The 27,626-nt window shown below is 43.0% G+C and overlaps 1 pseudogene; it reads right to left on the bottom strand.

The window, feature by feature from the left end:
• The window catches only part of LOC136572920 (centromere-associated protein E-like), a 47,757-nt pseudogene that overhangs the window by 7,097 nt on the left and 13,034 nt on the right, over positions 1-27,626 (bottom strand).

Raw genomic sequence — 27,626 nt, 5'->3', positions numbered from 1 at the left:
GGGTGTCCGCAATGGAAGTAAAGCTTGCGGATTTGCTTTGCAGATCTTTTGGTCCGGAAAACAAATCACAGCATGCTCCATTTCAGTATGGTTCCCGCAAGGACGGCTTCCATTGAAGTCAATGGAAGCTGTCCGATTTGCGGCCCACCCACAGCTGACACTGCGGACGGGCTGCGAATGCCGTGGGAAAGCAGAGGATTTTAAAAGAATACATAAAAATCTGTACTGCGGATGTCTGAGGTCTAAAAAGGGCTATAGTTAGGAGGTTAACTCTTTTGTATGTTATGACAGATAGAATATTTAAAGAATCGATTTAAACACCATCATTGTACCATTTGGTCTAAGGAAAAGCAGATCAACGAGAGTAAAAGGGCTTTTCGGGGGATTGATGAAGTGGATTTTATTCATGATGCATACTTTTTATATCACACACAGCTAAACCGGACATACTTACTGCTGCTCTGTAGATTTGGTCAGCTTCATTCTGTCCATCTCGCCCTTCACGACTTGATCTCTGAGGCGCTCTATTTCATTCTTGTAGGGTGCTGCACCTTTGGAAACCTTTTCCTTGTTTAAGAAAGGAATAAGTTAAGCCCCAAAGTCAAAACCAAGTTTTATCAGATTTGTGAAAACAGCTGAAAGTGTTTAAGGGCCTACAACGAGCCCTACAACAAATAGTGCGCAAATATTACCATACACAAGACTACATGTACAGAGGGGAAGACTTCCCAATCATCTGAATACTTACATATTGCAATCTTAGGAGTAAACAGCAAAGTAGCCATTAACCCATAAAAGGCAGCACTGAATCCGTTAAAGACGACTCATGGAATAACATTCATAGAGATGCATTGTCTTAATGCCCTTTTACACGGCCTGATTGTTGCACATAACGTTCTTTGCTTGGGCAGTGTAAAAAGGCACAGACAATCCGCCGACGAACTAGTGAACGCTCATTTGTCAGCTGATCGTTGCTCTTCATAAAAAGGTTTGCTGGTCAGCCACATAACTCCCCGTCTGAACTGAGACATCTATAGCCGGATCATGTAATAAGGAAAGTAAAACAGTGTTGATCTTGTCAATGCTTGAAGATCGACAATCATAACATGGGGCTGAGAATCGACCCATATTAAAAGAATATAACTAGAGATGAGCGAGTATACTCACTAAGGCACATTACTCGAGCGAGTAGTGCCTTAGCCGAGTATCTCCCCGCTCGTCTCTAAAGATTTGGGGGCCGGCGCGGGTGACAGGTGAGTTGCGGCGGGGAGCAGGAAGGACCGGGAGGGGGGGGGGGGGGGCGGGAGAGAGAGATCTCCCCTCCGTTCCTCCCCGCTCTCCGCCGCCAGCCTCCGAATCTTTAGAGATGAGCGGGGAGATACTCGGCTAAGGCACTACTCGCTCGAGTAATGTGCCTTAGCAAGTATACTCACTCATCTCTAAATATAACCTAACCTGTACAAAAATCAGCTGCTTCACTTTTTTCTACCACTACCATCGATTCCAAGAGTACAGAGATCTGAGAGAGAGCAGTCTAAAGGCTAATGCTACATCCCCGAGGTCCAGTAGGATATCCCCCTCTCTAGGTCCCATCGTTATCTTGGCTGGAATAGAAGGGTGAACGATGAGGATTCCGCTTCCCATTTGTTTTCTGTACTCACGAGTGCAAGAAGTGGACAGAGGACTATATAGCGCTCTGGAGCACTACTGTAGTACTCAGGAGGGCATGCTGCGATTTTTCAATCAAGCGATCTTGCACAAACAGTCTTTAATGGGTCCATGGACAGCTCACAGATGGAAAAAAGATGCCTACGTGAATGCTCCCCAACAGATTACTTCTAGAGAGGTGGAGAAAAAAAATCTGTTGCTACCTGGAAACGAACCTGGATTACTTTCTACCATGAAAAGCCCTGCCTCCTCCTCTCCTTACACAAACTTCTACCTGGCCCTCCTTACTTTACCACTACCAAGACGCAAAGTACCGGCCAAGTTTCATGCAGGAAGCGCCTACAGCTAAATGGTTAGTAGAGCAGTGTATTTTGGCATTGCCTATTTTACCTGGAGAACCTGTATTTCCTCCAGCGCTGCCTGGAAATGCTTTTCCTTTTCATTCATCTTAACCTCCATCTCAGAAAGCGCGGACTCTGCGGTGTTGGAGCGCAGCTGCTCTTCCAGCAGTAATGCCTTCTCCGCTTTTTCTTTGGCATCTGCTTTGGCAGAGCTCAGCTCATTTTCCAGACTCTGGACCAGACGCTGCTTTTCCTGCAAAACACCAGTAGACACGAGTCATCTCTAGGACATTAATGCATGTAATTGGTTGAAAGGATGCCTTCTGCTAGGCTTGCATAGACTATACACTGGCACAGAACAGTTAGCATTGTAAAGCTCCCAAGATTACTTAAACTGCCAAGTGAGGGGAGGAAAGACTAGGAAGCCGTCCAACAATAACTGCAGGGCTACAAAACAATAGTCCGCTAGATTAGAGCAGCTCAGCTGTAAGATCATTTGAATACAGCTTCTACTTCTGAATTATAAAAAAGGCAAATGAGAAATCATGAACTTTAAACTTTCAACTAAGGCACATTATACAAGTGGCAGTAGAGAACTTTGTTTTTTTTTTTAGGAAACAAAGTGTAATAGATACTGAATTTATACGATTAGTTTTGCCATGTGTAAAAGAGTAGACCCTGCATGTCAGAGCAAAACAAATAAGCCAGATAGGACAACAGCATATCAGAGTGAATCCTTGTGTTTGTGCACAAATCCACATGGAACATCCCCAGAGGATACAACAGCAGCTCCGTTTATGAGATTTGAACACACAAATTGACTATTTGGATTTCTCAACTCTGCAGCACATCAATTCATTTCAGCCCTTACAATGCAGAGGGGTGAAATATGTATGTTACACATATGGAGATTGATGATTTCCCATAACATTTGGGAGTGGACAAGAGGCTTCTGCCCACAACTAAGAAGATGCTCAGGTGTATAAAGTTACTACTCCCTTGAACCGCATACCGTACGTATTTTGCACTTTATAAGATGCACTTTTTACCCCTCCAAAGCAGGGTGGGGAGGGGGGGGGGGGGGAGGAGTTGCTAAGTCTTCTAAAGCAAATATGCCAAAAACTTCGTTCCGATCGCCATTTTAGCGCGATCGCGAATTTACAGCGCGAACGCGATGTAGTTCGCGCGATTGTGTGTTAAACTCGCGATCACACAAACAAATGTGCAACCAGTCTCCTCCCCACTGCTGCCCATACATACCTGTGATTGGTGGTGAGCGCCGGTGGGTACTACTGCTGCTCCCCGCCTCCACCAAACGGCTTCCTTCCTTCCTCCTGCGTCAAAGACGCACCGCTGTGATATAGACCGGTGCGTCTTATAAAGCGGAAAATACGGTACTTTTACCGAGGTAAAAAGTATATCAAGGTCAAGCCACAAAATCTATATTCCTACCCTTTATTTGAATGGTATGGCTTCATAAAAAGTTCTAAGCAAATGAAAAGTTACTTGTGTTGGCTAAAAAAAAAAAAAAAAAAAAAAAAAAAAAAAAAAAAAACCCGACATGCAGCAACTCCCCATTACATAAACCAAGTAGCAATAATATTTCAGCTGCACTTGATTAAGCCTTAAATGGTGCAGGCAAGGACTACGTAAGAGTCCGGAGGATTGTATAATTTAGGTCAACATCGATGACCTATCTGACCCTAGCACAGTCCAGTAAAAGCATAGAAACAGATTCTTAATGCATGTTGAACTACTATACCTTTAATTCCGCCTGGACATCTTTCAGAGTTTCACGCAATCGTACATTTTCTTCTTCTAAGATGTCAGAATTGACAGATGGTGCAATTTGTTGTATCTTTTGCAGCAGTTCCTTATTTTCTTTTTTCTTCTTTTCCAAGTCGGCATCTAAACTCTTGAGATACGTCACCGTGTCTCGCTTTATTTTAGGCTGAAAGATTATCTGTGAACAAACATTACAGAATTTCCATGATATCTTCCAAGTGTTAAAAAGGTATCAAAACAGAAACTAAATGTTTTCAGTCATACGCTTTAACAAATATTTGTTGGTGCATCAACATTTAATGACACCCTTTAGAAGTGCTCAGCAGAAGGTGGAGCTCACTGGAACAATATGGCCAGAAAGAAATTACATCAGCTTGTTCTATCAAACTACTAACGACAACTTGTCAGTAGGTATGTATGCGAGTGCTTTTTCATGCTCCGCCCTCCATCATCGAAGGTCCTACAACATATATAAAACACAGAGTCTGACCGACAGAAGAAGAACAACACAGTTAGGGCTCTTAAAGGTGATGACAAAAACTACAAATGAGAATACAACTCTGATGTTATCTCAGACAACTCAGCGGTCCTGACAGGAGACACCGACCTACTGCCCCCCCACCCAGAGATCCAGGGGCCTGAATGACCTGCAGTGATGTCACTGCTGTGGGAGGAGCCAAACTGTCTTGCGTGAGAGACAAGATGGATGTAGTAGAGCTGTTTGTGTGTTGTGTGATCATAATGGATGTACCATGTAGCACAGCTGTGTAGTGCATTGCGCCACCAGGAACACTGGTACTATAATTTCCTAATTACTAGTCCTTTTCTGAAAAGTAGATGTCGTGCATGAAACGGATTAAGGTTTTTTTTTAAAACAACTAGATCTACCATAAAAAATTTATCTGTGGTGGTCTGACCAAACACTCACCATGAACGTGAGACATGGAAACAACCAAGCAACCACGATTGTTTCCATATGTATTTGAACTCTTTGAGGATGGCTCGACTTTTGGCATTAAGGAATATAATTTTGTCTCTGCGAACTAAAGCAAAGGGTGAAATTTCTTCCGTTCGCACCAGTAGAAGAAAGACTTCCAGACACTGTGGTATATACATGAGGAAGATTTCTTGGCTAACAGTCTGAATGACTTGTTCCAAGAAGCCACAAGTTCTTAACATGACAGCCTCAACAGCCATGCCGTTGACTAAAGTATGGACATACTGGGATGGAAGAGGGGTCCTTTTGAAATAAGATGATCTGAGGCGTAGGCACCAGTAGTAAGAAGCAGGATGGCTATATGGACAAATTACCTGTCACCCGGGCCGTTCTGACCAGATTATTGGGAGGTGTTAGGACCAAACTCCCTGCCACGTTCCTTCAAAAACTGTGTGCAAGCATACAAAGAATTGATACTGTTCTGAACGCAAAAGGATAGTCACACCAAATATTGCTTTGATTTAGAATTCTCTCTTCACCCACTGTGCTAATTGACTCTGCAACATTAGTTTTTGTTAGAGGGTTTTTAAAAATAGAACGTTTTTAGTTACTTTTTTTCCCACACCTGCCTAAAACGTTTGCACAATAAAACTCATACATTATGCATGATGTAATCAGTGTTGATGGCAGCACTCAAGCCTTTAAAAGGAAACGTTCAGCGATGTTGACGCTCTCTGCTGTTAGAGGTTGTGGGCACATTAGCAGAGCATGGGTGGTCATAATATCAACTATCTGCCGCTCAAGACTGGCATACATATCAGTCAATAACCAGTCAAAAATAAATAAATATAGACACCCTTGTGGGGGGGGGGGGGGGGGCGCAAGTTTTTCACTGAAATGCAGGCATCATGAAGGTGATTAGATGAGAAGGAACCAAGTAAAGGAAGCCCGCCCCTGGCCACAGTAAACTGAGTGGAGGCCAGGAGAAAGAGCCCTCCCCTGTCCAAGCCCACCCACCACGTGTGCTACACCAAAGCCAGGGACTAAAGTAAGGCTTGAGGCCCGGAATATACCACTGTCAGCGGCCATCCCTGACAATACCCAGTGGCGATCTGCACCCACGGATGCCGTGAACACCACTCTGAAAGAAGAGAACACGCAGCCACAAAAAGCATGTGGCCTACCCACAGGTGAGACCCAGAAATCTTGCTTGTTTGTAGGTGACAAAATACCTATTTTCCACCATAACTTGCAAATAAATTTGTTAAAAATCAGACAATGTGATTCTCTGGATGTGTTTTCTCATGTTGTCTCTCATAGTTGAGGTCTACCTATGATGTCAATTACAGGCCTCATCTTTTTAAGTGGGAGAACTTGTACAATTGGTATCTGACTAAATACTTTTTTGCCCCACTGTATAACCTACAGAAATGCATTATTTTATTTTATATACAATCATAAAAGCTTATAATTCGCTTTTCTGTGTGCAATTTACTAAGCTACTTTATCACCAAAAACAAGTAGGGAACCCACAGTCCATTTTATTTACCTTCAGTCTCCTTGTTAGATGTTCGATGAGTCCAGCAATGCGCCTGTTTTCCCCAAGTACTCGGTCGCTCAGCCTTGTGGTATCACAGTGCAGGTCTTTAAACTCTTCCAGCCACACCGTGAATTCTTTTTTGCATTGCATTTCTTTTTTCAGATCAGTTTCTATACCATTTAGCTCCACTTGGGCCTCAGACAGGTCATCTACAACAAGCTACACATAAGAAAAATTACGTTAAAATCCTCCAGTGACAAACCTTACTTTATTAGTAGTGTGGGGTCACGTGGCATACATACCGTCATCATATCCGTTTTTTTAATTATCAGTTGGTTCATATATTCAGCTTGACGGCTCTTAAGCTCCTTTGCTGCCTCCTTAGACCATCTCGTGCCATGCTGTTCAAGAGACCGACACTGAAGCAGCAACTCCTGGTTTTTCTTTTGCACCTCACATAATTCACTCTCATAGTCCTGGACCAACTCGTAATTTTTATCTTTCACTGCTGAAGACCTATCGATAGCCTACAAAACAATTTTTAGAACCATCGTTAGGACATTAAAATATGGTCAAGATTCAGAGCTGCAATAATAGACAGATATCTATATGGATGAGCCAATGCGCCTGTGTAAGCAGTGAAGGGGCCATGGCTCCTAAACCCTTTAAAGACATGACCATTTTTGGCAATAAGGAAAAAATTTTAGGGGGGGGGGGGGGAAGGAATATTTTTTTATCTCCATCTCTACTTTTCAAAGCCATAACTTTATTTTTCCGTCAACATGACCATATGAGGACTTGATTTTTGTGCTTCCGAATGTAGGTTTTTATTGGCATCAATATTTTGGGTATCGATTTGTGTATTTGTATAGGCTGGGCAAAATGGTGGCGGTAATTTGTTCTACATCTGCTTGTCGCAATGGAACGCAGTTAGAACAAAGCTCTGGATGGCCCTTGTCTGGAGTCGGACATGGCGCTAAAGCAGCAATTATACAATTTACTGTATTATAGACAATTGCAAGATGTACTGCAGAAGAGACAGAAGCACAGGACAGCCAGCCACCAGGCAGAGCAGAGGTGTGGGATAATGATCCCAGGATTCCTTGCTGTGAGAGTTGTAGCTTCTTGTGAAAAGAGAAACTGCTGCCGGCATAGCGAGTCCTCACCACCTACCACGGCGAACACACCCTTAGAGTGCCCTGCCTAGGCCTGAACCTGGGACCTAAATTTTTGATGTTGGTAGTGAAGAACCAGTGATGAAAGTAGTAGCCAGCGGCAAAGCGCGGCGCAAACGAATCCGCCCATTGCACAGAGCTACGTCATCGGGCACAATTTACAGCTTCACACACGCAGCTTCTGACTTTCTGCACCAATAAAAGGAAAAAAAAGGACCTAGCGGGTCAAGAGTTACAGGAGCCGCTGCCAGGGAAGAGAAGCTCATAACTCCCCTGAAAAGGACTTTGATGTACCCCTTTTTCTTTCAAGGTTATGACAGACAACTGCACAGTTAACTCCATGGTTATTCCTCCTTGATGGGTCAACAGGGAAAGTCCTGCATGCCTGTATTCCCTGAACCCAAGAGCTAGTTGGAGTCCAGCAAGAACAATATCTGCCCCTTACAGACGCTAAAGGCCCATTTAGACAACGATTATCGCTCAAAATTCTCTCAAAAGCCAACATTTAGGCGATAATCATTGCGTCTATCTTGCGCCCATCGTGCAGTTATCGTTAAAGATTCGCTTATCGTTGTCTTTCAGTCCGCTTAAAATCCATCGTTCGGCCGTTTGCTTTTCGTTTGGTCAAAATGACGTCATTCAGTGATTTTACAGGACTTTTCAATGCAAACATCACACAACGATAATAAAACGACTGAAACGACTTTTTAATTAGGGAAAAAATGTCCGTCTTTAAAAGCAAAACCATTGCTCACTTTTATCATTATAATGAATTTCAAGCAATAATCTGTGTGTCTAAATGGGGCTTAAGCTAAAACTAGGAGCGGTGCCCACAGAAGGGGTGTAGCTAGTGGGAGGAGAGAACACTTTCTGCTTAGTGTCTGCCTGCCAGTAGCTATATCCAAGGTCTTCAGCTGTGTCTTTCAATGATACAGGCAAGAAAAAACTGGACGTCAACAATGTAGACCCTGAACTGAATATTTGAATTGCCTGTAAAAAGGAGTTGTTTTTTTTTACCTGGAAGCATTACCTTCACCACTTTGAACCTGCTAGATCTCTGCAGGGATGATTAGTACCTTCTGACACCTGGATTACATAACCTTTAGTATAGTATAATATATATATCATATATTTGGGGGGGTTGGCACGGCAATTGACTTAATCAATCACTTATCCAAACGATAGGTCTGATTAGTGGGAGTCTCACTGCCGAGACCCCCACTGATCCTGAGAATGGAGGTCCTGTGCTCCCCTTCTCCTTTCCGCAGGCTCACTGCACCCATTACAGCGATATGGAGATTGAATGGGGAGACAGTAGCGCATGTGCTGTACCACCCTTTCATTTTTCATGACACTTCGGGAGATGGCAGAGTACAAAGTGCTTGGCCATCTACGCCAGCCCCATTGAAATGAGTGGCGTACAAGAGTGGTTGTTATTCCATTGAAGATCCACATCACCGAGGGTGGGTGCAATGAGCCAACAGTGACCAGAAGAGATGCATTTCCCATCTTGGTGGAGGCCTCAGCAGTGAGACTCCCACCGATCAAACTTATCACCTACCCTACGAGTAGGTGATAATTCTGGTGCAACCCCTTTATGTCACCCAGACCAGAATTATACCTTAAACTTATGCAGCAGATTTTCGATTTGAGAATTTAGCTTGGTATGTTCAGTTTCCAGATTTCCAAAAGTCTTGGAGAGTGTTGATGAAAGACCTTCTTTTATCGCACTCATCGATTGTTTTTGAGCTTCAGTTTCTCTTTTGAGATCCCTAGAGAGGTTTTTCAGCAAACTGTGATGATTTGTATAAATGGTGGAAACATTTTCCACAAGATCCTATAAAAAGAAAAAAAAAAAAAAAAGAAGGACATTTCTTAGAGATTGTCATATTTCATTTAGCCAGCCAATAGGAAATCCTGTTCTACAACTGTAAACATCAATATTACCTTCCATTCTTGATTCTTTCTTTCTAAAGATTCAGTACATACTGCTAGTTGATCTACTTCTTCAGAAGTTTCATTCCGTGTTGAGCGCAAAAGAGTAACCAAACTTTCCAGAGAAGAGATCTTTTTCTCCAGTTTATAGTTCTTCACCATTGCATCTGACACTTTCTGGAATAAATGCACCAACATCCATGTTCAGCACAAGAGAGGCAATCTATTCCCCTCACAGAAACAAATCCCAGTAGTTTAGGAATTTGTATTCTGAAAACCTAGGTTTATATGCAAGCACAAATGCAAGAGATACATAGAAGTTAAATATCACATGGTGGCCGATCTGCATGGCTAACAGACTTACCACCACCCATTGTTCGTTCTCCTCTTCCACAGAAGCCTTCTCCTTTAACAGTTCCGTTACTTCATTAACTTTCTCAGCTAGTTGGGCGTTTCTCTCATTACACTCCTCTTTCACAGTCTCAAGTTTTGTCTGAGAAGTGATCAGTTCGTCTTGTAGCTGAGCAACCTAGTAAAACAACCAGACAACTCAGGGCATTTACTACAACTGCTAAGTATTAAGTAGTAGTCTCATCTCAGGAACCCCAATCCAATGCGCTTCCAATGTGAAAATAAAGCACTCACCCATTAAATGCAAGTTTCAAAAAAAAAAAAAAAGCCTCCTTTTCTTGAAAAGCTGTAGTGTTCTTTCACGTTTTTTACCCCTTGTTGCTACGGGTACCAACCACCTCCACTGTGACCCAGAAATGGTTAGCACCCACACACCTTTAATTCCCCATGTGATGCTCCTTTACCTGGCTTGTAACATGTGTTTTCCTTTTATATTTGGGCACATTGGAATGGGGTTCTCAAGAGGCAGCAATTACATAACCAAATCCACTAGACCAGTGTTCCAATTCCAGTCCTCAGGGACCACCAACAGGTCATGTTTCCAGGATTTCCTCAGTTTGCACAGGTGATGTAATTGCCGGTGCCTCAGGCATTGCCACAGATGTTCTTACCATAACAGATCCTAAAAACATGACCTGTTGGTGGTCCCTGAGGACTGGAGTTGGGGACATATGAGGAGCGCTGGTTTGCTTCCACCAGGAGGCAGTGCAGGAGGAGTTTGACTCCACTTTACAGTCAGTTTCTAAGTGTGACTAGCACAATTTTCAAAATTTATGTATATCAAGACAAAATGATCCAAAAAACCCTGCACAAACCTAGAGGGATATTCCTGTTGCACAAAACTGCTCTCAAATGAATGCTAAACCATTAAAGTTTGCAATGTGCTTCTGTTCTGGATTTTGTGTCGGTAGATCTATAAACCCTCACCTTCTCCCGGCTCTCCAGAAGTGTTTATTCCCAGGTTACCTTGGATACGACCTGTAAGTATTCGAGAGCTACAGGTCGAGGTTGCTCAGCAGGAATGACCGGGCTGACTTTCTCTGCAGCTCTCAAGATTGGATTTGCTGACCACTAAAGGGCAGCGCTTAGTGGGGGTATACATACACAAAGGGAGTACAGAGCTGGGAACTGTGAAAAATGTACTTTCAAGCTGCATATCGACAGGGATGTGGCGGCCACCTTGGAAAATAGCCGAAAAACCGCAGAGGACAGGCTAAGCTGGGAAAGGCTGCACAATTTATACCCATAACCAGTTGTACATAAACATGGCGCCAACACTATTCATATCTGGAATTTTTTAAACTTCGCTTCCCAACCAGAATACCCCTTTAAGTTATGTAAGCTGAACACTGAATTGTTGAAAAAGCTGAAAATCACTCTAAGATCTTGGGAAAATATAAAAGGTAATCCAAGTATTGCAATTTTTTCTCTGTTAGAGGCACTTTTCTAAGTCCGCGTGAGTCTTGGCAATCACCAGCCTGCCAGTGGGACTGCACAATCTATTTTCTCCCACACGGCACTACTATATAGATCTATGGTATACCTACCGCTTTCTCTTGGTCTTGCAGACTGGCATATATAGTTTGTTTCTCGCTTCGCACTCTCTCGAGCAGCTGCTGCATCTGCTCCTGTTCTTGGTGAAGGGACGCCACCTTCAGCTCACATTGTTGCAGCTGCTTTTGTAGAGCAACTTTCTCGTTCCCCAGTTGTTTAATGGAAGTGTCACTGAGGCGCATCTTCTCTTGCATTTGTTGGAGCTCGGTTTCTAGTTCATCTATTTGGCTAGTCTTCCTAGTTTGTTGGTCGGCTAAGAGGTTATGCTCATGCTTTAGCTGCTGAAATTCCTCCCTTAATTTCTCCGCCTGATTTAAAAAACAGGGAAAAGAAATGGGTTAGCGGTCAGGAAAAAAATGTAACTAAATTTTTACATTAAAGAACCACCAAAGGATAACACAGAAGAGTTAAAGGAGACTGCAACTCAAGTGCCACAACCAAGTTATATTAGCCACCGACGAGATCTTAATGCCTAGGTCCCCTACAGACCACAACCTCTGATAGGTTTCTATGACCTTACAGAAGTTGAGCACAACTGATGTGACTCTCGTGATAAGGTACATAACATTTGTTTAAAATTAGAGATGAGCGAACGTACTCGGATAGGCACTACTCGTCCGAGTAATGTGCCTTATCCGAGTACCGCTCTACTCGTGCTGAAAGATTCGGGGCGCTCCGCTGCTGACAGGTGAGTTGCGGCGGGGAGCGGGGCAGAGCGGGCGGGAGAGAAGGAGAGAAAGATCTCCCCTCCGTTCCTCCCCGCTCTCCCCTGCAGCTCCCCGCTCCGCAGCGCGTCCCGAATCTTTCAGCACGAGCGGGGAGGTACTCGGATAAGGCACATTACTCGGACGAGTAGTGCCTATCCGAGTACGTTCGCTCATCTCTATTTAAAATACAACAAATTTACCCTTAAAAAAAAAACAAAAAAAAAACATAAGAGACAAAAGTCATATAAAAGTTCTGAATCCTAGTAAAGTCAAGCTGCTGCATCTTGGGTGTTTGCAGAATACTCAGCGATAAATATGGCAAATTTCACAGATTCAAATTATTGGAAGCCAATTGGTACAACTAAGTGCCCTACTAACAAAAACAGGAATTAGTAGAAAAAGATGCTTGTAAAACTTTTATGGCTTACAAGTGAAACAGAGGATTCATCTATTGGGAAACCCAACTGTTCAACAGCATTAAGAGGTCTATAACCAATGCAACTTTGGGGTGGTCTTTTTTTTAATTCCAGAATCACACTGATTTTATAGTAACTGCCTGAGAAGAGCACCTCAAGGTTCCAAGGCTGTGGCCATAGCATTGCTAAGTGTGAGGCAGTCCTCAGACGCCCTTTGCTCCATAGTGACCCCACATAAGGGAGATTGACAGAGTGCAGTACTCAGGGTAACGGTTTAAACCGGACAGTTACGGTAAAGGAAGTAGTTTTCTTCTGTCCACAATATAATGTACCTCTTCTTCCAGCTTCTTCTTGGAATGCACCAGGTCATCCCTTTCTTGTGCAATACTTTGCATTTTGTTGGTAAGTTCAAGTATTTTCTGAGACACTGCTTCTTTTTCCTTCTCCGCTTGTTTCAAGTCAGAGTCCTTGTTCTTTAAGTCCTCCATAACCTGTTCCATTTCAGAGACGAGACCTTGTTTAGACTGGTCAAAAATGTGTCTGTCTTCAACAGCTTTGTTCAGGATGTGACTCTTTTCTTGCAACTCTCTTTCTAGCTCGGAGGACTTTTTGAAGGAAAAAAAACAAACAAGAGTGAGCACATCCCTGGACAGTTCTCTATATTCCATACGGGGAATGATAGATCATAGAGTTATCAATATAGCTAAATGTATACCTTTTCTTCAAGCAAAGAAATTTCATTTGCCAGCTTTTCAACCCCCTGCTTCTGCTGATCAAGTTCTTCTTGAGTCCTTTTAAGCTCCTCTTCAGTTTCAGCAGACTAGTGTGCGATAAAAGTGGCATTACCAATAGACTAATGGAAACTTAAACAACTTCTTAAATCAAGTCAAAACCAATCTGATCCCTAAAGAGTATGTAGAGTTTTCCAGCCAATATTATGTGAAGGTGTAAGTTGAACGTAACATCAAAAAGAAAGATCACAGGTGGCAATTCATCTCTCCCCTTGTACAGTCTCCAGAGACTACAGGAACATGACGTCATGTTATCACCACCCATGTGATGGATCATAGAACAATCACATTTAGGGATGGTTTTTTCCTTCTACTAAAAGAGCAAGAAGATGACCAGTTACACACTCATTCAGGACATTTCTCAACCCTGACATGTTTACTGGCAACTGGATGGAGTTTTGGTTTGTTTAGTTCTGATGATATGTAGAAAAAGGTTACTTTTTTTCTTAACCAAACATGATGGACTCCTGTCAAGTACTTTTACATGAATCTGTAAAAGAATATAGATCTATGACCTGTAGCTATAAAACCTTTACCAAGTTCCTCCTGAGTTACCTGCTTCTGCAACTCTTCCCTCTCCTCTAACATAGACTTCAGCTGTACAGTCAGGGCAAGGACTTTTTGTTCAGCTTCAGTCCGCTCTTTTTCAGATTCTCCTATGGTCAGTTCTTTGTTCTTAATATCATTATGAAGATGTTCTAGTTCTAATACCAGTTTCTGCTTCATCTGCTCAAGAAGATCTCGCTCATTGTTGGATTCCTTCAAAACTGCAATAGTTTCCTGCAATTCGTGATTTAGTATAGACGACTGGTTGAAGGGAAAAGAAAAAAAAAATAAACATAAGATCTGTGGAATTTGGATGGTTCAAGATAAAATGCAACATTGATCGTCCAAAATAACATACTTTTTGTTCTAAAGATGCAATCTGACATGTTAACTCTTCTATGCTCAGTTTCTGCTGCTGAAGGTCATGTTGTGCCTCTCTAAGGTGATCTTGAGTTTCAATAGACTACAAAGAGGAAGAATTAAGAACATTCATTCAAAAACTGTTTATAATTCCATGCGGTAACTTCCAAAAGAAGAAAACCTAAGGATTTCCTAGTTACCATCTCTACGTTCTCTCTAAGGTCTTCCTTCATCTGGTCCCTTTCTGACACTAGGCTCTGAAGTGTAGTCTTCAGCTCATCGCTTTCACTTGTCATCTTGTCAATGTGTTGTTGTAGGCTGAAAAGCTTCTCCTCAAGGTTTAATTTCTCATGACGCAAGGAGCAAAGCTCTGCTTCCATGTCCTGCAAGTTATCAAACACATCATTACACATGAGTTGGGTTTGCGTAGTCTCTTCATTCTCAAGTATCCTTTGACGATTCTCCTCCATGTTCTACAACAAAATAGTTATTTCAGTAACAAGCTATATACAGTGGGAATGTTGCCCGTCTTTATAACTCAGGAAGGGATTCCACCTTCAATTTAATTTGAAGATGAACTCTAGTTGGAATCCATGAGCTAGGACTCATGGTGGTTCAGAAAGCAAGAAGCGGTGATGCTAGTTTGGATTTTTAAAAAAAGCCAAAACTCAAAAAAGTGTTTTAGCAAATGACAGTGACCCATTTGTACATCTATAATAAATATGCCATACGGTCTGACAGTTTCCTTTCCCTCAAAGAAAGCGACAGCTTTAAACCTACATAGAAATGGCATGTGACATCAGATTCCTAAGTAACCATTTAAAAAACACATTACTTGGGGGTCTAGAGCACGAACTAATGAATCAATTATAGGAAGAATTTAACATTTCTGTTTAACCCCTTAGTGACCAAGCCTGTTTGCGCCTTAATGACCAGGCCAAATTTTGGAAATCTGACATGTGTCACTTAACCTATCATAACTCTGTAAAGGTTTTGTATATCCAAGTGATTCTGACATTGTTTTTTCGCCACATATTGTACTTCATTTAGGTGGTGAAAATAGTCTGATAGAATTTGTGTATATTTATGAAAAGTGCCAATATTGGGAAAATTTTGAAAAAAAATATTTTTTTCACATTCAATTGTAATATATCAAATATGTGCAAACATGCTGTACAGATTTTTGCTAAGTTATATATTTCCATAGGTTTACTTTATTCTGAATGCACATTTGAAAAACGTGTGTTTTTTTTAACCATTTAGGAGACGTACAAATGTAACATTACTTTTCAGCATTTTGAGGAAAACTTTGTTTTCCTACACCAAGCCAAGATTGTAAAGGCTCATAGGTGTCAGAATGATAGATACCCCCACAAATGACCTGATTTTAAAAACTACACCCCCTTAATGTATTCACTGAGGAAGGGGGGGGGGGGGGGGTCGGGAGTATTAACGCCACAGGTTTTTTTTCAGGAATTAATTCAATTTAGAGAGGAAAAAGTAAAATTTCATATTTTTGCAAATATGTCAATTTAAAAGACTTTTTTTTTCTATAGGGCACATGAAAATGAGGATTTACACCCCAAAATGGATACTCTTGTTTGTCCTGTGTTCAGAAACATACCCATTATGGCCCTAATCTTATGTCGGGTGCCGAACATGAAAGGAGTAGTCTGTGTCTTTCAGAACAGAAATTTTGCTTGAAGACCTTTTAGGCTCCATAGCACACTTGCAGAGCTCTTGAGCGGCCAAAACCATAGAGAACCCCCACAAAATTACCCCATTTTGAAAACTAGACTCCTTAACGAATTTATCTTGGGGTGTACTGCGTATTTTGATCCCACAGTTTTTAAAGGAATCTAGGAAGGTTCACGGAGGAGGATCATGTCGGGGATCAAATACGGAGGCCTCCGGTAAAAAGTTTCATCTCCTCTCACCGATCGCATTGGTGAGGGGAGCTGAAATTTCAAATTTTTTTTTTTACTTTTAAGTGATTGCCGTTATCCATTGGATAACGGTGAACACGTGATCAGGAACCGCTTACCGCGGCCCCCCGTGAAATCTCCAGGCTCTTGGCTAAGCTTTCTAGCCAGGAGCAGGGAAAATTTAAATTACCCTGGCAATCCACGGATTTTGCGCATGAGTCTGCCATTTTGGTGAAGGGTGTGCGCGCAGAAGCTGGGGTAAGGTCCGCAGAAAAATCCAGGGGCCTTAGGTACGTCATTTCATCCTCCCTCGCGGATATGATCCATGAGGGGAGATGAAATGTAAGCTTTTTAAACTTTTTTTTCGCCTGGCTTTTTTTTTTTTACACTTTTTTTTTTTACTTTAAATGATCACTGTTATTCATTGGATCCGCATTCAATTTTGCCCATAGGGAATCATTGGCCATCCGCAGTCAATTTAATTGAATTTTGCACCTGCGGATAACATTTTAATAGATTTGCGTTTTTTTCCGTGCAGGAGGAAAAACGTGGCATGCTCCATTTTACCGCGGATTCCACGCGGATCGGCCACATTGCTAGCAATGGGTGCGGATATCCACATGAAAAAAAAAAAAACCCATTTAAAGCAAATCCGCGCGGAATCTGCTGTGGAAATCTGCAGCAGATTCTGGGCGGATTGTATTTTTCTAGTGGATATGAGGCCTTCAAGTTCCCAGTATCCAAAAACCATGTTTCAGAGCGCCTGCAACTAGCGTTAATACCAGGCCCAATCATTTTCTTCTGACAACACAACTAAAGTAGCCATTCAAGTGGTCAGTGACAGCCTTATCTCCGTTTATCGTTAACCACATTTTTAATTTTTGCAATCGCACAGTTTTTCTTGTCACTAAAACACCCAAATACAACTTTATTCCCCTCCTTAGGGTTTGGCCATTTCTTCCTCATTTGGTGCTTTAGCAGCATTACTGTTTAACCTAATTTCATACATCCGTCAGCTGCATCTTGTAGACAGATGTCTTTTCTTTGACTAGATTACCAACTCCTCTAATGAACCGTAGCAATTTTTTTTCCTTTGATGTTTGCATTAAAAGGGGTTCTGACAATAGAAAACAAGAATTCTATACTTGTTTATTCCTCCCCCATCAGTCTTCTTACCAGATCTTCTCCCTGCCAGGTTATTGTAGAGACTGCGCATGTTTGCTCTGCAACAGTATATGAGCTCTGCGCGGAGAGCCAGCACGCATGCGCAGTCTCAGCAATAGATAGAAAGGAATGCCTAGGCAATGAAAGTTACGTCACTAGTGATGTAACCTACACTGACCTGCCGGAAGAAGAATACCAGGAATGGACACTCCATAATAAGCGCATCTGGCTGGCTTGCGGTGAGGTAACCCGAGGGACCGAATAAGATCAGCCAGGAGAAAATGCTGTAAGACGACTGCCTGGGGAGGAATAGGGGAATAGGCAAGTATTTTTTTTTTTTTTTAAATGACAGAACCCCTTTAAAATTTAGTTACTTTGAAGATGGCTTTACCAGGCCGCTGCAGAAAATGTAGAGTTTTGAGCCTTTTGGCCAGCTGCTCTTTCGTGGATCGCCAGATCAATAGTTATGGACCAGAAAACTCCTTTAAAGCGAGTTTACACATTTATGCAGGTTACAGTACATAGCAGAAAATCTACAGCTTTTTTTTAACCACCTCTACATGTCAACAGGATTTGTTTTAATCCCAGTCACTTTAATAAAGGATTCTGCTGCGGTTTATCAGCAGCGTTTCCGCAACTTTTACACAAGTGTACAAAGTTCAGCATTTGTAAGCCATAACCAGGAGTGCAAGTAAAAGAAATGCAGTCCTCAGCTCTCACTCATGACCTGAAGGTTGCGAGTTCAATCCTGCATGATTCAGGTAGCCGGCTCAAGGTCAACTCAGCCAACCAAGGTCGAAAATGAGTATCCAGCTTGGTAGGGGTAATAAATAAATTACTTGAAAACGCTGCAGAATAAGTTGCCGCTATACAAATAAGATTTTTTTTTAAATTTAAAACCCAGAAGAGGCACAAATCTTACCATTATACCTTTTCTGTTCACGTTTCTGTACTCCTGCTTTTGACCTACAAATATGTCTGTGTGACAAGATTTGGACATCACTTACACAGCAATTTTTCACTCAGTCAGAGTTTGAAAAGTTGCTGCATGTTCTATTGTGTTCTGATTCTCGGACGACGTTAGCACATGTAATGTGCAGCACAACACACCTCAGACAGCACACGGAAAGGGGGTCTGTGTGCTCTGCAAGTTGCGCCTGAGATCTTCGGGTGCAACTTGCTCTAGGCCGTTTGAATACAGTCTGAGGAAGTGGCTTAAAGTTTGTGACCAATTATGCAAAAGGTACATTCCATGCTGTCGTACTGCAAAATCAAGCCACAAGCCAGTTGTCAACCACCTCCATTGCAGCTCTTCCGAGCCCACATCAGTGGTCAGCCAGCTTTCTAAGAGTTTGGAGAGACACAGGAGGACGTGTCTCTCAAGGACTTATTTTACAGGTAAAAGCGGTTAAATAACTAGAAAAAAAAAGACAATGTGTTGACCCTCACATTTACTGGACTCTCATTTCCTTCCAAATCTGCTATTTTTTGTTCCAGCATTTGGATTTGTTCCCGGCAGAGATCATGAATGGGGCTTGCAAGTAGTCCTAGAACTGGATCCTGGTCCACACCATCTGTCCGATTGCTGAGAGGGGAATCGTTCAGTTTTTCCAGCTCTTGTTCATCAGTTTTCAGAGGGGACAGTTTTCCAGGCATCTCCAAGCTTCCTTCTGGCATAGGATTTTGTTCGTTACCATCAGGCACAGATTCACTCCGGTCACTTAAACTGGTTATTTGCAGCTCATCTTTATCTTCTGAGTGAAGTTTCTCTTCCAAATCTGCAGTCACATTTACAAGACAATCTCTTTTCCGAACTACTGCTTCATATTCCTCATTCCGTCTCTTTAACTCCTCTTCTAACTCCGCCACTTTCTGCTCCAGCTCTTTACATTTTTGAAGGGAAGAGTCTTTTGTCAGAGCACTATACAAAAAGGAGAATCATCATTTTACTGGAAACAGAAGAGCTTCAGAGAGTAAATAAATTCCGTACAAGACGCTGTTCTCGCACTTTCTTGCAAGAATTCAGTGTAGAGAGCCACGTCATTACCAACCCATTGAGTACAACGGGAAGCCGTGCTGCAGCTCATACACATTTTCCAAAAGCAGATTTGAAATCTGCAGTGCAAAAAAAAAAAAAAGTTATACATATATTTTTTATAAAAACACTGCTGTCAGTTACAAAAAAGTGTTGATATTTAATGTATAAAAGGGATTGTGTGGTTTCAAATTAAAAATAATTACCAGCTGCACATGGGTTAAAATAAAAAGTATATTCACCTGTCTTCATCCCCCCAGGACACCATTAACTGGCTCCAATGCTTTGTCTCCATTGGAAGTCAGATGACCACTACTGAATCCTTGGCATCAGCACTCACATCCTAGTCACCATTTCAGGAGTTTTGGAAGGTGATGTTGCAGCCTCCAATTGGTGGTCAACTGACTTCCAGCGGTGGAGCCTATTCTTGGGGAATATGAAAGAAAAATAATAAAAAAAAAAACAAAAAAAAAACACGCATGATCACAGATGAGTTTTTTTTTAAATTTTAGCCCATGCCCATATAAAAATAAGTTTTAAAATTTGAAACCACACAACCCCTTTTAACAAAGTCTTCTTAATAAGTACAGTATATTTTATAGTTTATTGTTTTATTTGTACTTACATGTAGATTTCAGGCTTTTACTTAATAGCTTTTAAAAGCCAATAGTTACAAAAACCAACTAAACAAAAACACATCTAGTCTGTAGGAATAAGATGAAATGTAAACAATTAGACGCTGCTTATTATGGCCAATTAGAACAAAAAGCACCAAATATTTCTTTGGCAGGTACTTTGCCCCTATCAGCTCTCCTTCACAGCACACTTCAGACTTATGAAATGCTCTAAATGAAAAAAAATCATTTCCCTTAGTGTACGTTCACAGGTAGCAGAAATGCTGTAGAATTTGCACATCAAATTCTACAGTATTTCTGCATCAAAAACAGTCAACATCCACGGGACTTCCATAGCAGATTTCTGAAGGTACCGCGTGCTTCTTTCAGCGGACACCTGGAGGCCGCTAGTGAGCGCAGTGCTAGTCACTTTGCATCACCTGAACAGTGGCACTGCACTCACTAGAGGCCTCCGAGTAGTGAAGGATGCGCCAAGAGTGCAAAGACTTCAGAGGTTAAGGGGAGCACAGTATCTTCTGAAATCAAATAATTATATACACGGAAGTCTCTAGACATCCATATATCCAGTGACATGATTTTGGGGTGACTTTTTTTTTTGGAAAAGAAGAAATTATTATATATGCGCACACACACACACACACACACACACACACACACACACACACACACACACACACACACACACTATATATATACATTATACATACACAAAAAAATTTAATTCTTGTTTTTTAGGCAAAAGTGCGTGAAATTAGAATACAGGAATGCGAGGCTGTATACAAAAAAACAAAAAACAAAAATAAAGTTATAACCCAAGTATTCACGCAACTTCACAGAGTGCCAATGAGTATCAAACACAGCTCCCCGTTGTCTGACCTTTGAGCACCATAATGTAGTTTATGGGGCACAAAAAAGGTCATGATTGGTTCACTTAAATTTTTTTAATTGTATATAATATTGCTGCCAAGTTTTTATTTTCCCAACTTACATTTGGTTTAAAAGCAATAAAACCTTCAAAATCTATCATTAGGCAGGACTTTTGAGCACTGCAAAACACACACTAAATAACAGACCTGGTACTTTCGGATGAGAAGTCGATCATGGAATGAGACAGAGCCGTCATCTTCTCCCTGCTAGTGACTCCGCTTTCAAAATTCCAGGTTGGGTCTTGAGCGGAGTTATCGAGTGCGCAGCCAGCACCTTCAAAGACTGAAGTCTCTGCACAAATAGCTGAGTGAAGAGGAAAAAAAAATCCCACACATTAAATATGCTCAATAAATCCCTTTCAAAAAGGAGCATGAAGACCTTACTGCTAGATTACAGTGTACACATACAATCGTCAATCTCCGGGATCGATAAAGGTTCAGACATCTTGGGTCACTTTGCAAAGCTCATGGTTAATGTAGATCCCATCTGAAACGATGAATCCCCAGCAGAACACAAGCTAGCTTGGATCTTTCCAGGAGCCCATGTAACCCTCCTTTTCAATTTAACCTTTAAAATAAGAATTGCAGAAAGAGTGTCATGTTATATATAGTTCAACGAAATCTTGAAAACCGTGTTGAAATTCAATAAAAAAAAAAAAGAGGAAAAAAGGAAATGCTACCCTTTGGTCTTCACGGGCCTGTTGTGAAGATCCAATAACTACGTTGCTTAAATTCCAGATCCGGTCTTCCTTTTCTTTTAGAAGTTGTTTAATTTCTGCTAGCAATTGGGAGTGTTCTTCTTTAGCCATGGCCTGGGCTCTTATCTCAGAGGATGCCTTTATAAGAGGGGAGGGAGGGAGAAAGAAGAAGTGCTCTACTACAGTATTTAGAGATATAAACATAAATGTACATTCTGCAACCAAGAACCAAGGGAACAACTATACAGGGAAATCCTCTTACGTTTTCAACCTGCTTCTTCAAGTCGAGGATTTGCTTCTGATATCTCTTAAGTAGAGCTTGGTCATCCAACACTTCATTAACATGCGGAGTGTTTCGGACGTGCTTCGCTGTACTTGCAAACTGGGGAGAAAAAAAAAAAATAAAGATGAACAAAAGATTTAAATGGACTCTTCCACATGTGCGTAGTGTGAACCTGCTCTCATCTGAAGTGAGCGAGGCGCTAATGGTAGACCTGCCTGGCGCTGGGCTGTGAGCATTGGTTCCACTATAGGACGCTGGGCCCTCAGGGAATCTTTCTGGCAGCTTGGTCAGAAACACGCAGACCAGTAATCCACTGGAGATTATTTTGTAGAGCTCTGGCAGTGCTCTTCCTGTTCCTTCTGGCACAAAGGAGCAGATACCAGTCCTGACACACTTCTGTCTAACTCTCATTGTTTAACAGCCCGCATCCCGATATCTGCTCCACGTTCTGGAGACTGTGCTGGGAGATACAGCAAACTCAAGACGGCACGCATGGATATGCCACTATGGAGGACCAGGACTACCTGATTAGACTCATGCTACCAACAGTGACAAGGATACCAGTAAGATTAGAAAAGAATTAGTTAGGAAAGATAAGAGATTGTCTGGGCACCAACTGCAAAACCATTCCTATTTGGGTGCAGTTTTGCTGAAGGGATGCCGATCCTATTGGAAGACGAAACCTGGGATTCCCTGTTCCGGCTGCGGTAGAAGCTATATCTGTAGCGTCCAGGTACAAAATACCCGGGACTGTTTCCTCATGGATTAAGAAGCAGCCATATGCTCTTCTACAGGTTATAGTGCAGAACACATTCACCTTGGGGAGTCACACATACGCTCCATGTAAACAGGTGGGCTCCCCCACCACCCCAGATTCTGACATATTTGTTAACCAATTGAAAGCTGGAAGGCGGCTTCATCACTAAAAATCATCAGTTTCCATTAGTTTGCATCCTCTCGCAGACAGAACGTCGCCTACCTTTCTCCTTTGGTTTTAGCGTAACAATTGCAGTTGGTAGGAATAACATTGCAAACGTTTGCGCAGAATCTTCCGCACAGTCAGACAATCGGCAGGGCTTCCAATTCTCCGCTTGCTGCGACGGTGGATTTATGAGCACTTTGTACGAAACTTGCACAGATGCGCCGCTGTTTCCACGCCTACTGGTGGACGACCAGATGATTTTCACTTACAGACTTTTCTCCTTAAGATTGGGTCACCACTTACAAAATTGCACATCCGCTGGGTGGATCATCACCAAACTGTTCGAAAATGACATTGCGCACTAACAGACTGGTAGACGTGAAAAGCAAGGACAAAAAGCGGTCTTGTATTCCTCTAGCGACGATGACAGAATAGGTTTTTGAGCCTCACTTAGCATAACTGTCTAACATAAGATCATCCTTGTTACCCATAGCAGCCAATCACAGCGCAGCTTTCATTTCTCTAGCTGTTGAGGTAAAATAAAAGCTGTGCTGTAATTGGTTGCTATGGGCAAAGACAGCCTCGCTAAAGGAACATTGTGAGATTGTTTCCATTAATATCAAGTTTATATATTAGATGGTCATTAAAACAGGAGTTAGGAGGGTTTCAAATTGGGAAAATCATAGCGGGGTGGCGTATGCATCGCCTCCTATAGGCCATGTATTACACACGGACATCGTTGCATACGCTGCCCACAGAACAGAATAGGGCTCACGCTGCGTGGTATGCGGAGAAAGAGGATGTTGCGATCATCTCGCATGTATCTACACACTATGTTTACATGCTAAGGAGAATGGATCGACAAAAATCCATTTACTTCATTACATTGACTCTATTCACTGCGCATCACACGAACGTATATTACGCCATGAAAATACGGTTATGTGAATGAGCCAAGTGTTCTAGTAAGTTTTGTGCTGTGCATTACGTTTGCAGTGACCCAATCTGTAAGTTTCAGTACTAACAGACCGTCACCTACTTCTGGCCCTATAAACCACCCCTAGCAGGTACAGTATAGCAACTTGCAATCATGTTAGAAGTTTGGCAGCACATGTAGTAGTCACATTTTGTAAGACTAGGACAACGAAAAAAGGATAAAGAGGCTACTACTAATTACCTGCAGAGTACTGAGGGTCTCATCCAATGAAACGGGTGTCACAGTACAAATTACTACAGTCTTTGTATTGCCACCAAATGAATTTTGCAGAATCCGGGTGAGCTTACTATCACGATAGTTTATAAAGCCGCTGTTTAAAGAAATAAATAAGATAAAGGTTAACTGCTGAAACATAAGCTATAGCAATACTTTCATGAGGGTTTTAAACAGAACAGAAGGGTTTACATTACCCCCTTATGGACGCGGCCCTTCCCCCGCCCCTCTCCTTTAAAAAAAAACGCATCAACCTAGTCGTATGAGGGCCTGTTTTTTTGCAGGACGAGTTGTCTTTTTTATTGGTAGTATATAATATACTGAAAAGCGTAAAAAATTCTAAGTGGAGTGAAATGGAAGAAATAACAAAAACAGAATTCCGCCATCTTTGGGTGCATCTTGTTGGTATGGTGCACATACTGCAAAAATGACCTAACTTTATTCCATGGGTCAGCACAATTACTACAATCCCAAATTTATAAAAAAATTTTTTTGCTGTATTACCTTTATTTTTTCTAAAAATAACTAGATTTTGTAAGAAGTTACCATAAAATCTCTTTCTCGTCTTGTTCATTGGGGGACACAGCTCTGACTTTGGGTATAGCTTCTGCCACTAGGAGGCGACACTAAGCATAAAAGTGTTAACTCCTCCCACTAGCTATACTTCCCCTGCAAGCATCATACTGCTTGCATACAAACAGCTAGCAGGAGCAGCCAGTAGGATACGACAATAATACATAGTACAAAACCATACTCACGAACTGTAACTCATTCCAACCCGTGTGCGACTGCACCGAGAATCCTCCCACTCAGGATATGTTACAGACCCAATACCAGACTGGGTGGGTGCTGTGTCCCCCAATGAACAAGACGAGAAAGAGATTTTACGGTAAGTTCTTACAAAATCTAGTTTTCTCGTCTGTATCATTGGGGGACAGCAAAGACCTTGGGACGTTCTACAGCAGTACCCAAGGGGGCAGGAAAAAATAAGAAGTTGCATGAGTAAGGAGGCAAATCTTCTCTTTAACCTTAATGAATGACTAGTTACCCAGCATACTCCGAACGGAGTGTAAAGAGCCTAAGTGACGGCCACAACCATCTTTTGGAGAAAAAAAAACTCCTGATAAGAAGCTTTCAACCAGGTACCCGTTGTCCAAGTACTGTGAGCCGTAACCCGGCCTGAGAATATAACTGCCTGGTACTGTCACCGTGTACTGCAGTGAGGCAGAGTCCGTGCAAGAAGTCCCCTCGGATTTGCCGAAACTACCATCAGCGTGCCCGCGCGATAAAGATGCTACCTGAGAGAGGTACTCTTGTGTAGTCAGACCGCGCCCACTTGCCACCGGAGCGCTCCTTGGCAGAGGCACTACCGAGAAGGGTGCCCACTGGATACTTCACTGAAGTGGATCCCCATACCAACTGCAGCGGGAGAATATTCGACAGGTCAATAACAACCGTCTCCTGATGATGACCTTTGGTACAGCGTCCAAAACAAGACTGCGGAGCCATCTATGTCGACACTCCGGGGAGTTGCATGCCTTCCAACATCCGACCTAGTTGTACATCAGCTTCCATAACGTCAGGTTGTCAATATCACCTTGCCAGTCCCGCTGCGAGGGCGTGATCCCTTGTAGTCCCTAACCGCTACTGGTCGAAGAAGCTTGTGACGGAAGGTTCCCGGTTACCTTTTAAGTATCTGAAGGAGTCATCTTTGCAGCTGACTGCCACCGAATGTGGGAGACCCAAGGAGCCCAGGGCTGAACTCTGGTCCCAGGCCGCATAGCTGAAGCGCAGCATTGCTCTAATGCTGCATATCCCTACGGCCCATCCATGTTGTTAGAAACCTGGTTAGCTGTAGATTGAGAAGGACTTGTGTCCAAAGATCCTTTAACCCCATATCCTGTGAATGGCCGCAGCATTCTCCTTAGCATGTGATCTTGAGCTCCCGAAAAAGTGTAGCTTTGGACAGGGACTGACGGATTGGTTAACTAGGGCTGGTCCTGTACCGACATATCCGTGCCACCGCATGAAACCAGTAGACACAGGACGTTGGAAATACAGTACTGGCACACTGGTACGGAAATCTCGCTGGTCCCTTTTGAGGTAACCTAAGTAAAGGGAGGTAACCTAAGTGTAAAGGGACGATCCCCAGGGGTTGCCAACAGTACAAGTATAGAATGTCACACGGTTTCCTGCAAAGCAATAATGCAGGCAGGGCGCGGTTGGGTCACAGCTTGCTCCTGGATCCGTCCAACTTAACTCCGTTGGACGTGTTAACCTCCTTATGCGATCTGTGGTGAATGCTCGAGCAGCTAAATTAGAGACTACTCTGACTTACAGTTCACCTTATGTCCCGCATCTGCCCAGTCACAATATAGGGGAAACGTGGGCTGTTCTGCACCCATCAGGGGGCAGCAGGGTATCATGGCTGTAGGCTATCCACGTCCGAACGTACGCGGCTGAATCACAAAGGCTCACTGGCTGCAGGGCAAAGAGGAGGCGCAATGCGTTTGACGAGTTCCTATGAATAGTACTCTTTCCATCTGGAAGGTACCGCCGGTCTCAGCAGGTTGGAGGACGCCAACAGGCCGTTGACCTTGTTCATAGGACGTATTCTGGGCGTCTCCCCACTGTAGTGAGCGCCCATAATACTTGGCTGTGCTGCAGGAAACCGCCGGCGGCAACAACCGGGTAGCTAGCCGTTAGGACCGGCCCATCCCGGACCGGCATGATGAGTGATGCCTGCAGGGTATTCCCGTGCCGGTACTTCTTCCATAAGGAAGGTACCCCAGGTCCCATCGAGGTCAGAATACAGCTGACCGTCAAATAGAGTCATTGCCTGTGAGCAAGATATTTTCCGCTGGAGGTAAAACTCGAATTGCAGGGACCGCACACATAGCCAGTGACTCTGGTCACCCCCTGTCCACGTGTCATCCTGGTCACGGATACTGCAATATGTTGCCTGCAGGGGAGTGCAGGAGGGTGCAGAGAGCTGCCGCTAGGGAGGTCTCGACCGGGTCCGGACCAGACATGAGGGGATGTGTCCGGAGGATCCCTGAGTAGGAGAGCTCCTTTCAGATGGAAGGTACCACATGTGTCAGCAAGCCTGGAGCATGCTGACTATCAGTTCGAGCCCTTCATAGGACGATATATCCTCCGGCTGAATGGGACTCTCGTAATGTAGCAAGAGCGCACATGGAACGTGGCTCTGGACGCCCCTGGACTCAGACACCGCGGCACGTCTGGCTGCAGGGAACTGCAGGGGGCACCTGGAGAGCCTGACAATAGGGATGGCTCAACCAAGCACATACACGAGGAGCGACGAGTTCGGATAATTCCCTGATCACAGTATTCCTTCCGCAGAGAGGTACCACAGGTCTCAGGAGCCCGGAATAATGCTGACAAGAGTTTGGCACTGTTGTCGCAGATGAGATATTGTACGACTGGGTGTAATCTCGTACGTAGCTCTGGCCGGTCCTGTCTGCGTGTCATCCTGGATTGCAGGAGGAGCACCGGGGAACTACAGTTAGTGAAGACTCAACCCGGTGTGGGGCGGACAGGCAGGGGCGCTGCGTCCAGCGAGTCCCTGTGTAAGTGCTCCTTCTGTATGGAAGGTACTACAGGACTCAGCACGCCCGGGATAGTGCTGACAACCAGTTTGA

This window comes from Eleutherodactylus coqui, chromosome 7, assembly GCF_035609145.1.
Source record: "Eleutherodactylus coqui strain aEleCoq1 chromosome 7, aEleCoq1.hap1, whole genome shotgun sequence".
NCBI lineage: Eukaryota > Metazoa > Chordata > Amphibia > Anura > Eleutherodactylidae > Eleutherodactylus > Eleutherodactylus coqui.
This window is presented reverse-complemented; position numbering and strand designations above follow the sequence as displayed.